Genomic DNA, 17,559 nt, shown 5'->3' with positions numbered 1-17,559 from the left:
CTGACCTCATGTGATCCGCCTGCCACGGCCTCTCAAAGTGCTGGGATTACAAGTGTGAGCCATTGTGCCCAGCCTGGATCTCTTTTTAAAATCTGTTCAGCTAGTCTATATACTTTAATTGAGGGAATTTAAAACATTTACATTCAAGGTTGTTATTGATATATGATAACTTATTATGATCTTTAAAAAATTGTGTTCTGAAGGTTTTGTATATCCTTTGTTCTTTTATTACTCTCTAATTATTTTTATTTGCAGTTTGGTGGTCTCCTATAGACGTAACATTTGATTCCTTTCTCTTTCTCTTTTGTGTGTCTGCTCTATTAGTGACTTTTACACTTTCACGTGTTTTCATTTTGGTATATATTATTCTTTTGTTTCCAGATATAGGCCTCCCTCGAGCATTTCTTGTAGAGCCAGTCTAGTGGTGACAAATTCTCCCAGTTTGTATTTGTCTGGGTAAGATTTTATTTCTCCTTCATTTTGGAAGAAAGATTTTCTGGATATGGTACTCTTGATGGAATTTTTTTTTTCTTTTCTTCAGTACTTTGAATATATCATCCTATTTTCTCCTGGCCTATAAGGTTTCTGCTGAAAAATTCACTGTTAGACTGATGGGGATTCTCTTATACATGACTTGATGATTTCCCCTTGCTGTTTTTAGAATTCTTTCTTTGATTTTGACTTTTGAAAGTTTAATAATTTGCCTCAAACATATATGTTTGGATTAATATATTTGGGAATCTTGAGCCTCATGTATTTGGATGTGTATATTTCTTCTAAGACTTAGGAAGTTTCAGCTATTATTTCATTTAATATATTTCTACACCTTTTGCCATCTCTTGTCTAATTCCCACAATGCAAATATTTTTTCACTTAATGGTATCCTATATATCACATGGGTTTTTTTTCATTCATTTTAACTTTAATTTTGTCTGACTGGGTTATTTCAAAAGACCCTTAAATATATGAAACACTTCATGAGTTTGCATGTCAACATTGTGCAGGTGCCATTTATTGTTCCAATTTTAGTATATGTACTGCTGAAGTGGGCACTGTATTTTTCTGTAACCACTAAACTAATATAAACAGGGTGTATAACTTTCATATTAGTGGAAGGGAGGAAAGGAAAAGTAAAAAGTAACATGTCCGAGAAAAGGCAAGAGAGAGGAGAATGAAAGAGAGAAAGAAAAAAAAAATTATCAAGCCATTAAGAGTCATGGAGGACTTTAAATGCGTATCATTACATGAAAAAAGCCAATCTGAAAAGCCCACATACTATATTATCCCAACTATATGACATTCTGGAAAAGGCGAAAGTATGGAAACTGTAAAATGTTCAGTGGTTGCCAGGGGTTGTGAGTGGGGAGAGAGTAGTAGTTGGATCACAGAGGACTTTTATGGCATTGAAGCTGTTCTGTATGATACTATTAATGATGAATGCACATCATTATACATTTGTGCAAACCCACAGAATGTATAACACCAGGAGTGAACCCTAATGTAAACTATGGATTTTGAGTGATTATGTTCTGCCAATGTAGGCTCATCAATTGTAGCAAACGTATTACTCAGAGGGAGAATGTTGATAATGGGGGAGGCTATGCGTGTGTGGAGTCAGTGGGTATAGGAGAAATCTGTTCATCATCCTCTCAATTTTTCTGTGAACCTAAATCTACTCTAAAAAAGTCTTAAAACAACAACAACCACCTCATCCCCAATAGAATAGTTGAGGCAGATATGTAGTATAAATTAAGTGTAGATTTAAAAGCAAATATACCAGGCTTGGTGTGGTGGCTTACAGACGTAATCCTAGCTCTTGGGGAGGCTGAGGTGGGAAGATCACTTGTGGCCAGAAGTTTGAGACCAGCTTGGCAACATAGCAAGACTCTGTCTCTACAAAAAACAAACAAACAAACAATAACAACAAAAAATTAGCCAGGCATGGTGACACGTCTGTAGTCCTATTTACTAGGGGGACTGAGATGGGAGGATTACTTAAGCTCAGGAATTTAAGGTTGCAGTCAGCTATGATCATGCTACTGCACCCTACCTGGGTGACAGAGCAAGACCCTTTCTCAAACAAACAAAAACAAACAAACAAAAAAACAAACACCAAATATATTAATAGCTATATTAAATGTAAACATTCTAGATGCTCAAGTTAAGAGTCAAAGAATATCAGACAAGTTATAAAAACAAAACATAAATATGTGTGCAGTGCAACAGATTTTTAAAAACTGAAAGTAAAAGAAAGGAAGCATGTTTGCTGTATTTATAGTAACCAAAAGAAAACCATCATAGGTGCATTAATACCAGATAAAATTGACAAACAAAAATTGAAAGAACTCCAAGAATAAATAAATCCATCAGTATTTCAGGAATTGGCACAATAAAGATGATTTAAACAGGTCATTTAATAAACTAAACCTGAGTTCTATAACACTGTGCCCACCCACTGCAGAATATATATTTTTGTAAGTTCGCAAAAAACTTTGCCAAAATCAATCACTTACTGGGCTGTAAAGCAACTCTTGAGAAATTTCAAAGATGTATTTTTTTTTCAAATATTGTCTAGTCACAACATAATCAAACAAGAAATCAATAAAATAACTATAAAAAACTCAACAATATTAGAAAAAGAGAAATAAACTTTTAAATAATGCATAAGTCCAAATAAAATTTATTAAAAATGAAAAGTTTAGAACTGAAAAATAACAATAATAGCACTTATTAAAATTGTGGAATGCAGCAATAGCAGGTAGAGGATATTTTTTAGTCTTAAAACTCTTAAATCACAACAAACTGAAATTATTGAACTGATCACTTATCTCAGGGAGTTAGAGATTAATAAGTGAGATAAACACAATGAAGTAGGAGGAAGAAATAATAAGAGACAACAGAAGTTAATAAAACAACAGGCAAACATACAATAGAGAGATTTAATACAGCAGAGATTAACTATTTTAAAAGACTAATAAAGTTAACAAATCTTTGGAGAAACTAACAAAAAACAGAGAAGGCACAAGTGTTTAATATCAGGAACTCAGAATAGAATACTTTTACAAATGCTGTGGACCATTAAAAGATAAGCCAAGAATATTATAAAAACATTTGTGCTAATAAATTTGAAATTTTAGACAAAATAGAAATATCATCACCTAACATGGACTTAAAAAGAATTTGCAAAGTTGAGTAATACTAAGAAATTGTGCCAGTAGTAAAAAATTTTTCTACATACAGAACTGACCTAGATGACTTTACTGTTAATTTCTACTGAAACTGAAGAAAGAAAGATTTTTATTATTCTAAAAACTTTTCCAAAGAGATAAAGGAAAGGAACAGTAGCCATCTCAATTTATAAGGTTGGCACCACCTTGATACAAAGAACAGAATAAGGAAGGAAATGTAAAGGTCAATCTCATTCATGATTCACTGAATCAAAGCCCTACACAAAGTATTAACTCTCAAAATTAGTCCACCAATATGCAAAATGTTGATACATCATGAGCAAGTTAGGTTTGCAGATCTAAGAATAAAGATCTCATTTAACCTTAGATCAATTAACATAATTTGCCACACATATTTAAGAGAACAATCCTAAAATCAGCTCAATAAATATAAGAGCTTTTGATAAAATTTAACATCTCCTCAACAAAAATACCCTTTTAGTAAACAAAAATGGAAAAAATTTCCTTACCCTAATAAACAATATTTGTAAAACCTACAGAAACTATTTAATCCATCCTTCCTCTAGTAAGAAGACCGAGGTTTCCATCTTTCCTTCAAGAATGCATGAAAGCCCTTCTCTCCAGGTTGCTTTTCACACAAGCCTGTGATTCTGGTATTCTGCTACTAGCTCTCTTCCTTGAGCAGGCTTGAATTTGGAAGTGGTCCCCAGTGGGATGCTGTTAGGGAAATCTTTCGAGATTAAAGAGAGAGGATGTGAAGAGATTAAAGAGAGAGGATGTGAATAGACTAAAGAGAGAAGCAGAGCTAGATCACAGATGGGGAGAGTTAGAGCGCTAGCAGGTCTTTTTCTACTTTTAATCCCAGCTCCCTGGACCAGATGCTCTACTCTGACATGTGTTCTGGTGTTTGGAGACCTGGGGTTCCCTTGTTCAGGGGAGATCACCAGGGCACGGAAACCAGGCTCTACTCCTTCCCTGATAGGGCATACCTGCAAATTACTGTTATGTAGTGGATCCAGGTGTGGTAAATCCCTGGCAAGAGGGATCATTGTAATGGTCTCATGAGTTGCACAGTGAAAAGGCTTTGGCTTCTTCATGTTTTAGGTAAAATCAGAATCAGATGTTTATGGAGGGCAGTATGGGGGTAGTAGTTTGGGGTCAAGAGTTCCATTCATTTTTGAAGGAAAACTGAGAAAGAAGAGGAACTGAGATTCCTAGTAATTCTGGGATATTATTCCCTATAGATAATCCCCACTTTGGTCCCCTCATCAAGAAAGGTTTGTGCCTTAGTCTTCACAGTCCAGGGCCAGGCTAAGTCATCTGCTAACTTAATGTTCTATGACTAAACAAGCAGTATTATTTCTTTCTTTTTTCTTCCTCTCAGTTGGTGCTCCATCTACACCAGGTTGCTGCTCCATGTGTGGACTTGGATGAAACAGCATACTATGAGGCATGAAACCTGGCTTCCTGAGTGGCAGCTGAGGGGAGAGATGTAGCTGAACCAATCAGGTACAACCTCATTCCAGTGTCCATACTTACATAGTGGAAAATACTCTAAAGCTCACTTCTGAGAGCCCACTAATTTCTAGATTTCACATTTCCCAAATCCTGTATAAGATTAGTTCTTGCTTTGTTCAGAGGCGCTATTTTACAAGTATTGTTCTTCCTTGCCTAGCGAGCAATAAATTTAGCTTTTTGTTTCAGATAATGAATGCTATTCTTTCCTGTGACACTCCTTGAAATTGTTCTAGAGAAGTAAGTCCCACATGCTGAATGTCTGAGCTTAAGCAACTTGCCTTGTCTCTTAGTAGCTTGTTGTGAAGTAGTGGGCAGCTATGGTACTGTAACACCAAATTGCATTGCATGTTTACTTGACTCATTCTTTTTCCGCACTATCATTGCACTGGATTTGTACCTCCCAAACAAATTGTTATCATTTTTATCCTTGATTCAGGCTCTGCTTTTATAGGAGTCCGGATAAGACAAAGTGGGAAAGTATAATTTTTGATACTTCTTCCTTTGTCTCAGGCTGGAAGTTAAAGGTAAGAGAGAATCTTCTCATAAATTAAAACAAGATAATTTCCTTGGACATCATGCCATTAATTTTTTTTTCTCAGCTGAGTGAGGTGGTATGTTCTATAATACCAGCTATTCAAGAAGCTGAGACAGGAGGATTGCCTGAGCCTGGGTGTTTGAGGCTGTAGTGTACTATGATCATGCCTGTGAATAGCCACTGCACAACATGGCAAGACCTTATCTCTGAAAGAAAAAGAAAAAGTGTTTTATCTCCTGGAACTCTTTAAATATTTCTCCCCTCTATTTAACCCAGGTTTGTGATGGAGGGTCTTTTCTTTTTCCCTTTTACAATACGTTTCTGGGAGACTGACCAGGAATTTCACCTAAATGCTTCCCATTGGTAGAGTAAAGCCAGCATTGTAACCTTATAAAGAACATTCTGAGATTCTCAGCCGAAGTGAGGGAAGGAAGACTATCTTGTGCTTTGATATGGTTTGGCTCTGTGTACCTTGTAAGTTTCCTGAGGCCTCCTCAGCCATGCGGAACTGTGAGTCAATTAAACTTCTTTTCTTTATAAATTACCCAGTCTCGGGTATTCTTCATAGCAATGTGAGAACGAACTCACACGTCTTCTACAAGCAAAGCATCTCATTGGGAAAATGAGATGTCTACATTGGCAAATAATTTAGTGACAAAGGAAGAGTTGTGGCTCAGTCCTCCAGAAGAAACTGCTGGCCTCAAAAGAGACTGTCTTTTCTTTCACACTTCCATATACTTCATTATTCTTGTGTTACATTTGTGTGATTATCCAACCAGACAGTGATGGCAACAACAGCTAAAGAATAATCGAATGTGTACTATGGTGTGCTCAATGACAGCCTTCAGGACAATGGAGAGCTTTTATGTTGCCAGGGAATGATGCAGATGATAGGAAATGATGCAAAATACACAAGATGTGGATGTTAAGGCATGGGATGAGTATGGAGTCATAAGGAGAGAGGTAGTGAGAAACTGATAGTTTGTAAGTTACTTAGAAGATACTCAGAAGACTGTTGAAGGATGAGTGATAGAATAAAAGAGTGACTTTCCAGTAGCTTCTTGGGATCTCCAGTGAATCAGGCTTGGAGGAAACTTAGAATGAATTAATTATCTGCAAGTGAATTTTTGCACTTTTCTCAGTTTATGCAACATATCCATGCAACTTTTTATGTCTCTCCACAGATTATTTGATTTCTGACATTTGATCTCATCCCCTTTGTCTGTTTTAATGGTTACTTTTAAATTGAGTGATGTTCAGGCCCCTTCCTGCATACCTCTACCTTCCACCATTAAGGTTCCTTTCTAGGAACATGACATTCTAAAAGCGAGGACTAATTGTGTATCCTCAGTGTTACCTTTTTATATAAAGAATAGATTTTCATCTTTAGGAATGTCACTAAGTCTATTTTGTGTGATTTCCATGCCAGTTTTTAAATTTATTATAAAGATTTCTTAGCCAGGTGTGGTGGCTTACCCCTGTAATCCCAGCACTTTGGGAGGCTGAGGTGGGTGGATCACGAGGTCAGGAGTTCAAGACCAACCTGGCCAAGATGGTGAAACCCTGTCTACTAAAAATACAAAAATATTAGCTGGGCATGGTGGTGGGTGCCTGTAATCTCAGCTATTCAGGAGGCTGAGGCAGAGAATTTCTTGAACCCAGGAGGCAGAGGTTGCAGTGAGTCGAGATTGTGCCACTGTACTCCAGTCTGGGTGACAGAGTGAGACTCCATCTCAAAAAAAAAAAAAAGGTTTCTTTATTATAAAACGATTGCACACTACATGCCTGATGCTCCACCTCAATGTTTGCCTCTGGTATCTTACTTCTAACCTGAACTCTGACCAGATGGAAGGGAAGAGGGCACAAATGATACACTTGGGGAAACCTGCAACAGGCAGACACCAGGAGCATGGTGGGTGGAATCCATGTGTGAAAACCCTCTGTGCTATGGCTTTCAGATGGATGGTAGACATTCTAATGTGGCCTGAGTCAGTCATGATAAAAAACCTTGGCAACATTTTCAGTGCCCTAAATTTGATAAAAACAAGATAATACCTTCAAGAAATCTCACAGAAAAATGAAAAATATTGAGGGAATGAGTTAGGGCTGAGAACGTATTGTGATTACTCAATAACCACAAATTTGCAATTAACTGCTGTAACCACAAATCATCCTTCTAGGGTTCGCTATGTAGAAAGAGCCGTTGATTTTTAATAGTCATTGTAGCCACAGCTGGAACCTCATAAAGAGTTCACGATGGGCCTTCGATCAAAGCTAGAGATATTATTTCTTGCAGATTATGAATCTTTCTGTTGCTGTGAGCTGATATAGGGGAGAGCCAAATTATAGCAACATTGGAGAATCAGTCCCTAGCACAGGGTTTTTGCATAATACGGATGAAGACACAATGTCTCAAGTCTGGGAAATTCTTTCATTCGAAAAAGATGTAATAAGTACTTACCCTGTAAGTGTTACTGTCACAGCACTAGGAATCATATGGTGAACACTAACAGATTTAGTTTCTAATCTTGAGGAGTGAGACATAATTAACCAATGAGAACTTACTTATATGATTATAAATGGCAGCAAGTAATCTGAAGGAAAAAATTATCAGAGAGTATGATAGACTAATATGATATTATTTAGGGATCAGGAAAGATGGCCAGTAATGCAAACATACAGCTGATGATGAAAAGTGTTCTCTTGCCTGTCAAAGAAATAATCTTGAGGCTCACATGTCTAGAGTTTCTGGAGTGTTCTGAGAAATAATGATAAATTATGCTCAAAATTAATTTCTTCTATTTTCCATCAATATGTGGAATTCAAAGGTAATTGGCAGAAATCGATACATTGATGTCTTTGAAAATGTAAATCTACTGTTCAACCAAAGGTATCATGAAGTGCAAAAACAGCTCTGGATGGGGAAATAATATTTATAATGATTTACCGGATGAAAATTTATATCATAGAGTTGCTTCACAGAGTTTCCAGAATGAGATTTTCATTTTAAAATCTAGTTAATGAGACTTACTTCTAAAAGCTGCTTAAGATTTTCAAATTTCATATCAGATAAAACCTAAGTTTCTTTTTTTTTTTTTTTTTTTTGAGACGGAGTCATGCTCTGTCGCCCAGGCTGGAGTGCAGTGGCCGGATCTCAGCTCACTGCAAGCTCCGCCTCCCGGGTTCACGCCATTCTCCTGCCTCAGCCTCCCAAGTAGCTGGGACTACAGGCGCCCGCCACTTCGCCCGGCTAGTTTTTTGTATTTTTTAGTAGAGACGGGGTTTCACCGTGTTAGCCAGGATGGTCTCGATCTCCTGACCTCGTGATCCGCCCGTCTCGGCCTCCCAAAGTGCTGGGATTACAGGCTTGAGCCACCGCGCCCGGCAAAACCTAAGTTTCTTAAATGCCAAAAGGGAGAGTGCGGTTGGGGTGTGGGAAGACCTCAACCAGCTCAGTCTTGTCCGAATCACTAACCCTTCCATTTGGTAACAGAACAATACAGAATTACTTGAGGTTATCAGGAAATGCCCAGTTTCGACTTTCCAAGCTGCATTTACATGGGCTGTTTGGCACACTCAGAGTGCCTTGAGTGTGTCTCCCTTTGGTTGGACCTCTGAACAGTACCACCTCTAGGAGCCTCCCTTCATGCCCATGATGTTTAGGAGGGGTTTCCACTATACTTCTATGTCTTTTTAACTTCATTATACAACTTATGATGACTTAGGACTGCATTGTCATAACTTACTGGCAGATAGTACATCTCCTTTAAACTATAAACATTTTAAAGGCAGGAGGTATGCCATTTAACCTTTGGATTCTGAGCCCATAAATGTTCCAGATGGTGGAAGCTGTTTGTTTCTGGGTCTGTGCTTGCAACGCTGAGGCATTATGAGGTTCCAGGAAAGAGAAGGGCTTAGGACCATTTCACTACAGACCCCTCTCAAAGGGGACAGGACTCTCAGATGCAGCACTAAAGAGCAGCCCTAATCCTGCAAAGAGGTCAGGAAGACATTTTTACCGCTAGGGCAGACAGTGGTCAGAATCTAGAGAGGGGAAACCCAAGCGACTTAACCTCCAGACTGAGGGATGGACAGCCTGTCTGTCTGTGGAGAGATCAGAAACCCAGGGTGGGGTACTAACTAATGAAGAAAAAAAAATCCCTTATTTTATATCTTGACTTTTTTTTTTAAAATTATTCCCCAAATGAGTAAAAGTCCAGAAAAGTCTTTATAAGAATAAAAGACAAAATAGTAAATGGTAACATAGCTAACATTTATCAGGTGTTAGCAGGGGCCTGGCTTTTTTCAAAGTGCTTTATGTGTATTAACCCTTTTAATTCTTAAAACAAGCTCTTGAGTGGGTACCATTATGAGGAAACCAGAGCAGAGGTGTGTAAATATCTAGCACAGTGTCTCAGAGCTAGAGGCAGAGCTGGGTATCAAACCCAGCTGTGGCTGCGGAGTCCATGCTTGTAACTACTATGCTCAAATGCCACTTATGAATGAATCCTTAATCTTGTATGTGTTGTTTTAATCTGAGGTCTTTTTGATTTGCATTTGAACCATTGTTACCAGAGACTCTGATTGAAGAGGAAAACATCTCCCTGTATTCTTAAAAGTTGGTATATTGGGTACTTGGGGCACACTGGTACTTTCATATAAGAGACAGTTAATGATGACCCAGGCTGGGAGCTTTAAATAGAAGTCTAGATGCTATTTTCCACCAATTTCAAGCCTGTAGGGGATGACAGCTGAATGGAGGAAAGCAGGTATCACTGTGTTTATATAAGGAGCACATTACATACAATGCTTTTCTACAGGAAAAGAGAAAGGGTGGCAGTAAATATAGCACAAAATAGTCACGCTGAAGGGTAAAAGGGAATGCAGTTACAGAGACTGTTCTGGGAAGTTAGCCTCATTTCCTTACTACTCCCTTCTCTAGTTTCCTGACATTCTATCAGTTGAAATCACCCAAGGTGTGGCTGGCCTCACTTTGGCAGCTTCTGTGCATAGGAAGTTGACAGGGAACCCAGGCCAACTTTGTTGAGAATTCGGGGAGGTCTGATCTGAGGTGGCTCTGATTGGGTCCAGTCACATCTGTGGTGGCTTCTAGGGTGAAACAGACCTTCTATTCCTCTGTGGTCTCCTGCTGCAGACTGCAGATCCTCATTCTAATGTTATGCTTTCTGCAGAGGGCACAGTTTATGAGAGGTGGTTACTACAGACGTAATGTTGAGGTGGGATGGGGCACATGGTTGTCATACACAAGTGGAGCTCCAGTCCGAGAGGTTTCCATGGGCAGGAGGGCCACGGGGCCTCTGCTGGCCCACATGGTGCCGTTATACAAATTAGAAAAAGGCACCTTTTTTCCTGAGATTGTTTACTTCCATCTATCAGAAAATTATCACTGTATACTGGCTGAGTTAGAAAAGGGCAGTTTACTAAAATCTGTTGTTGAATTTGTCATAATAAATGTAAAAATTAGCTGATGTCTCCAGTGTGAATGATCACCCCGTCAGGTGTCTAAGGCCTGTTGTCTTTTAGTTCTGCTCTCAAGGAAGAGAGAACCTATCTTTCCCTTGGGTGCCTCCAACCGGAGGATAAGACCTAAGCTTTAATAATCGCTTGACAGTCTCTCAGATCACTAGCCCAGTCTTCCCCCTCATTATTAAGTCCCTCTTCTTTGCCTCCTGCTAGTCTAGACTTTTCCTTATCACTGGAAGCTGAATCAGGCTTCATATTTCTTGGAGGAACCCATGAGAATAAAATACTCTCTTCCTTTCAGGGTCCACTGAATGTCCTGACTTTTCACTGATGTCTTGTGGTCCCTAAATCCTGGTCTCCCCTGACCTCCCAGGTCAAATCTAGGTGAACATTGGCCTGCCCACAGGTCCACCTGCTCTTGTTTCTACCAAGGCCTCTGTGCCTTCTGATTGGATCAGTGTTCACTCCCATAGTGTCTGAGCCTTTGAGGTAATCTTGAACCTGATCCAGAGAAGGTCTAATGTCATAGGAGGGAGATATCCCAAACTGAACTCTTCAACTGACCCTGAACAGCTGCTGCCCATTTTTCTCAATTATCAACCTTGAACTTCATGGCATTTGTGGTAGGCAGAATCCTAAAATGACCCCCAGTGATCTTCACCCTTCTATAATCCCTCCCCTCTGAGTGTGATTGGAACCTGTGAATAGGCTGGAATCTGTGGCTAGGATGATTATGTCACATTGTGCAGCAAAATGGGGGTTGTCTGGGTGGGTCCAATCTAATCATATGAGCCCTTCAAAATCAGAGGATGTTCACAGCTGGTTGCAGCAGAGAAAGTCATACATACAGGTTCCAAATTTGAGAAGGATTTGAGGTACTCCAGCTGGCTTGAAGATCCTGGGGTTCCTGTGCTGAGGACTGAGAGTAGCCTCTAGGAGCCAAGAGCTGCTCTTTACCAAGGGCAGCAAGAAAATGGGTCTGCCGTCCTACAACTGCAAGGGATGGAATCCCGTCAACAACCCAAATGAGTTTGGAAGCTAATTCTTCCCCAGAGCCTCCAGATGCAAGCTCAGCCTGGCTGACACCTTGATTTTGGCTCTCTGGGATCTGGGCGGAGAGCTCGGTTGTGCCTGCCCAGACTTTTGGCCTACAGAACTATGAGATATTAGGTGTTACATTAGGCTGATGAATTTGTGGTAGTTTGTTACACAACAACAGAAAATGAATAAGCATTAATCAGAGATAGTCCGCCTAAAAGAATCTTGATATGTTCTCGGGGTTAAGCAAGAAAAGAGGAGGAGAAAAAAAGCAGACAACAACAATTTCACCTGGAATGTGACCTAAAGAAATAAAAAACGACCTTTCTTTTATGTTTTTTTTTTTCTAAGTTAACTTACCCTGCCTCATCTGAATCTTTTCATTTCCCCCTTTTGCATTTCCTCTAACCCTAACTTTCATCTCACAGCTAAATTGAGACTGTGTGTGTGTGACTGTGTGTGGAGTACGTGGGAGTGCATGAATAAGAGGCGTGGGATAATAACCAGTAGATATTTATTGAGCATCTATTCTGCATTTAGTAGTATTTTAAGTGATTTATATAAATTCACTTCACCTATGAGAGTCCTGGGAGGCTATGCTAATATCGTGACTGTTTTATAGTTGAAACCGAGGGATAGCCAGGTCTGTGTATTTAGGCAATGGTGGAACCAGGATTGAGTTCTAGGCAGTATGGCTGTAGAGTGTGCAGACTTAACTACTACACAGAAAATCTTTATCAAAGTTAAACTTCCTTTTGGTATAACAATATATCCCATGTGTGAAGGTGAATTCCAAGCCCCCTTGAAACTTCCTTGCACCATCTGCGTAGCGACTGTTCCCGGGTCCCCTTAGAGGCCTCCTGGTATACAGATAAGGTCAGATCTCCTGCACCTCCTAAGGGTGGTGATGGTGGGGAGTGGTCTTGTGATTTTCTTGCATCAGGAGTATTCTTGAGCAGATTTCTGAGTTAAATTGAGAGGGAAAATTAGAGAGAGAAGGTTTTATAGCTCACCTGGGCCCCAGCTAGGCTAGGTCAGGAAGGGGAAATATCAGATCAAGGACTGAAAGAGAAAGTGCCAAAGTGGTAGAGTCTGAGGATCATGGAGTCTCGCCCCTGCATGGCCCTGCTTCCTGAGATTCCAAGGGAGAGCGTTCCTGCCACAGTCTATGTGCACACAGTCATCAACTCTGCCCAGGCAGGGAGCCCAAAGAGACCTCTGCCCCACCCCTAGTCTGATTAAAAAAACATCTGGTGGTTTCAGAATGAATTTCCTGTCACTGACTGGGGAAGATTCTGTAAGACCAAAGGTGTTTTGGACACAACAATGAAGAAGAAACATAGGCTTGTGGGTTTTCCCACTAACCCTTCAGCTGCACCAACACGAAGACATGGTGAGATACGGTGGGCCAATTTTTTTTCCTGTGCGCTATCACAGGTCTGGTTGCATGAGTCCCCTCCATAGTGACTGATCAACCACATCCAAATGTCTCTTACAGCTGCAAGCTATCTCCAGGGTCCCTTATATCTGGGCTGCCAATCTGAAGTACACAGTTTCATTACGGAGTCCAAACCTGTCTTCCCTGGGAGATGAGTTTTATTAAGATCCCTCCAAGCATCCCCAAGATTTTCATGGTTCATGTTTGTGGAGAAGGCTATAAGATTCAGTGGTTTTACTTTAAAAATGGGGATACTATTTGTATTTGTGGCTGACATTGATGGTTGCCTGCCCAATACCTATCTCCTCTTCTTCCTTACTAAAGAACTCAAATTTTTCTCTAGTGGTAATGTACCCAGCTAAAAATATTCAAGTCTCCCAGGCTTCTTTGCATGTAAGAATTTACAAGTGATACAATTCTAGCTAATGAAAGTCAACAAGCAAGGTTTCAGGAGATATTTTTTTAAAGGGTGTCTTCTCTTCAGTCTTTTGTTCCTTTCTTATCCTGCTTGGAACTTGAACACTCTGCCTAGAGAAAGAGGAGTCATCTTATGACTACGAGATGACAAGATTGAGGACTTGTCTCTCTCTCTTTCTCTTTCTTTTACTAGTTGGCTTTCTTCTTTTACCTCCATCACAATGTCTTGTTTACAATCTAAATTTTCTGCTCATGGAATAGCTGGTGATGCTCTGGTGAAGCACTCTATTGAATTCACTACTCTGTATGGTTTCTAGAGGATGTCACCTTCTCTACAGAATGTTCAATGATACCTCATTCATGTGGAGATGTGGGTCTGGAAACATCATGCATCTGGAAGTGAGAGGGGTAAGCTCATTACAAAGACCATAGGGCCCACACATTGTCCTAATAAAATGTGACAATTCTCTGATCTCATGGAAAGAAGACTTCTTACTAAGGGAAGATAACAATAAATGCCAAATGTTCTTAGCTTAAAATAAAAAAAAAATCAAAGAGGCAAGAAGAAGAGAGAAAAAGGAGAAAGAAGAATAAGGAAAGAAACAAAACAGAGGGAAAGGAATCAAGATGAAAAGCAGCCAGAAGCAATAGAAAGTAGCAGTGGAGGTGGAAACCTGTGACGGGCTCCTAGGGACCCACCCTGACGTGCAAAAAAGAGAAGCCCTTGACAGAAGAAACCTGGATCATCTTTGAAAGCTTAGGGGCAGAGCGCACCTGACTTCAAGAACCCTCCAAAAGCAGTACTGCACCACAGTTATTAAAGATACATAAAATATTGGCAGTTTGCAGGGACATTTACATACAAGGCAAGCTACTGGAAGTCTCTGTAAAAGCTTCTGAGGCATGTCGATTGCTCAGCAGGTAGACTGTGGAAGATTCTCTGCAGTACAGCAGAAGCTAATTCATAGCACAGTAGAGTTTTTATTCCCAGAAGGTAGTGTGAATACAAGCAGGACTACAGAAATGGACATGTTGACAAAGTTATTCTGTTATGAATGTCAACATTTTTCAATTAAAGGCAAAAAATTAAAATAAGTAATAGTAAAGAAGAAAAAAACTTGGAAGAGGTAAGCATACAAAATTGTTGTCAAATCAGCTCAAAATTTCTTCATGGAGGTTATGTGATAGCAATTCTCAGAAATGATGGATGATTGAGTTCTTTGTAGAGTATGAGTATCTTTAAGATTTCAGCACCATTTTATGTAGCCAGCAGGATATAAACGTTGATGATTAAGACATGTTAAATTTGGAAATGTAAATGTTTTATTTTTCTTCCTTCAAGAGAAGGAAGAAACTAGAAACTCCTGAACTAGAAAGATGGAAAGAAATACTTCTCTCCAAACTTTCTTAGGGTTTGAAAAATTAAGCCTGGATTCTGGGTTTGGGAGTTTGTGAAAGCCTATTGGGAAAGGAAAAAGGAAGGATAAAGTTTAGGGGGGAAAGCTATGTGACTTGAAGAATCAGGAGGTGGGCAGGGGTTTTCCTTAGCCTAGAAAAAGATATCCCTTGCCTGGGGGTTGGGTGAGGACTGTGCATTCTGAGACCTCTGAGGCTTTCTCATACTCTTTGGAGGCAAAGACAGATGAGATAGCTAGATTTCATGGGAGTGGCAGAAAAAATGGAGTACTGGGCTTAGGGCTATTAGTTTCCATTGAAATTCCTGTCATCCTAATGGATGTGAACACTGCAGAGAGCCACAGAATGGTAGGAGACCCTGCTCAGAGAGAACAAATGTGTTATCAGTAAACCTCCTGGATTGGTGTCATGTGGCCAGGGAGAGAACTTGCAAGCCCGTCAGCCTTGGTGTTAAGACCTTGGAACTATGACTTGCCCTTAGGTTGAAGTAAGTCTCAAGAATGGCTAAGGTTAAATTCCTTGCCAGCTCAAAATGCATGGCATGCTTGAGTCAAAATTGCATCAATTTATAGAAAATAAAAGATGTGTTATAATTCAAATTTTGTAATTTTAGACTTTACACATGTATGTTGATAATTTTGAGTGCCATGTTTTATACAAATGAAATGCTTATTTGTGAAAAGATAATTGAACAACCTAACACAATCTACAAACTAATAAAAAGTTCAACAGGGTTGCTGGATACAAGATAAATATCAGCATCAATTAAGTTCTAGACACAAAAAGTATGACATAATTTTAAAAAGAATTTTATTTACAGTAGAAACAAAGTTTCTAAGGTATCTAAAAATAAATAAGTAATAGGTACCTGAGGCTTTTATGGAGAAAGTTATTTTTTTAAAAAAGAAAAGTAAACAGTGAAACATACTTTATCTCTGGATGAGAAGACTCAACATTTCTAAAGATGTCAGTTCTCCCAAAATTAATCGACATGTGATACCATTCTCATCAAAATCCCAATAGAGGTTTTCAAGGAAATTATGTTGCTTTTAAAATTTGACTAGAAAACCAAAAGACCTAGAATAACCCAGAAAAAATTTAGAGAAGAATATGGGAGCTTACCTTATGAAATATGAATATTTGTTACAACACTATAATTATTAGGACACTGCAGCATTTATACAGGAATTTAAAAACAAAACTAGTAGAAGAAAGTAGAAAGTTCAGAAACTGACCTCCTCATCTATGAACTCAATATACTACAAAGCATGAGCAACTAATAGGGAAAACAACGGAGCCTGATCAGTGGTGCTGGATGATTCATGATTCACGTGGGGGAAAAATTAAATTACACTTTTAATTTACACCATTACCACATACAAGTTAAAGACAGTTATAGACCTGAATGTAAGAAACATGTTTATAAGTTTAAAAGAAAAGATAGAATATCCTATGACTTTAGGGTGGAAATAGAGTATCTTATGACTTTAGGGTAGAGAAGTTTCCTTAACTAAACACAAAAAGCACAGACCACAAAAGAAAATGTTAATATATTTGTCTAAGTGAAAAAGATCTGTACACTAAAAGAAACCATAAACAAAGTTAAAAGATATGAATTCCAGAGCAATCTAGTCCCATGAAGCATGTTCTTTTGGCAAGACATAGGTTTGGCAACAGATTGACCCAAGTTTGAATATTAGCTTGACCACTTACTAACTTTGTGACTTCAGACCAAGTTATTTGAACTCTTTGAGCTGTTTCCATATACATTAAAAAATGTCAGCACACAAGACTGCTAAAATGATTAAATGAGATAAGGTATGTGAAATACCATGCCCAGAGCTTGGCACATGGTAGGTTCCAACCATAAACCAATTTAATGGTGTCATTTTACCCAGGTAAATGCTGGTGAATTTTACATCTTCATTGTGAGCCAAATACATAAAGCTGACCTAGTTCGCAGATTTTAACCCTATGATTTCCGCTGCATATGCCAGCTATTTAGAAATAGTTGATCAACTCTTATGTCCCCCTTAATTATTTTATTTTTTTTTAAAGAGGGCTATCTGTCTTTATTTTTCTATTTTTCTGAGATTATTTCAATCTTCTTATCCATGTCAAATTTTATCTTAACTTCTTATTGACCCAATGAATGTTAACCATCTTCATACTCCGCAACATTCTTTATGGTAACCTAAGTGTAGGCTGTTATTTAGAATAGGAAATCATCATCAAACTGGTTTATTCTGGAGACACTAGTCATGTATGAAACCTCCTTAGTACCTGGAACAAAATTGATATTTAATAAACTTGTATGGAATGTAAGTCATCATAATGTTAAAGATTCTATTAAAAATTATAATTATTTCAACATATAAAACATGGAGAAAATAGTACAGTAATACCCATGCACTCAACATCCAGATTAAACAGTTATCAAGGCTTACCATATTTTAAAAAAATGCTACTTTAAGTATTGCACACTGAAACCTGTTCTGAGTCAAACATTAGAAAAGATTTGGAAA

General features: G+C 38.7%; 1 pseudogene; it reads right to left on the bottom strand.

Annotated features, from left to right (window-relative positions):
• Positions 1 to 959: 959 nt before the first annotated feature.
• On the bottom strand, positions 960 to 1,053 carry LOC126960223 (uncharacterized; annotated as a pseudogene).
• Between the last annotated feature and the right edge of the window lie 16,506 nt (positions 1,054 to 17,559).

Source organism: Macaca thibetana, chromosome 7, assembly GCF_024542745.1.
Source record: "Macaca thibetana thibetana isolate TM-01 chromosome 7, ASM2454274v1, whole genome shotgun sequence".
In the NCBI taxonomy this organism is placed as follows: Eukaryota; Metazoa; Chordata; class Mammalia; order Primates; family Cercopithecidae; genus Macaca; species Macaca thibetana.
The sequence above is the reverse complement of the archived record's forward strand: the minus strand, read 5'-3'. Positions and strand labels throughout refer to the sequence as shown.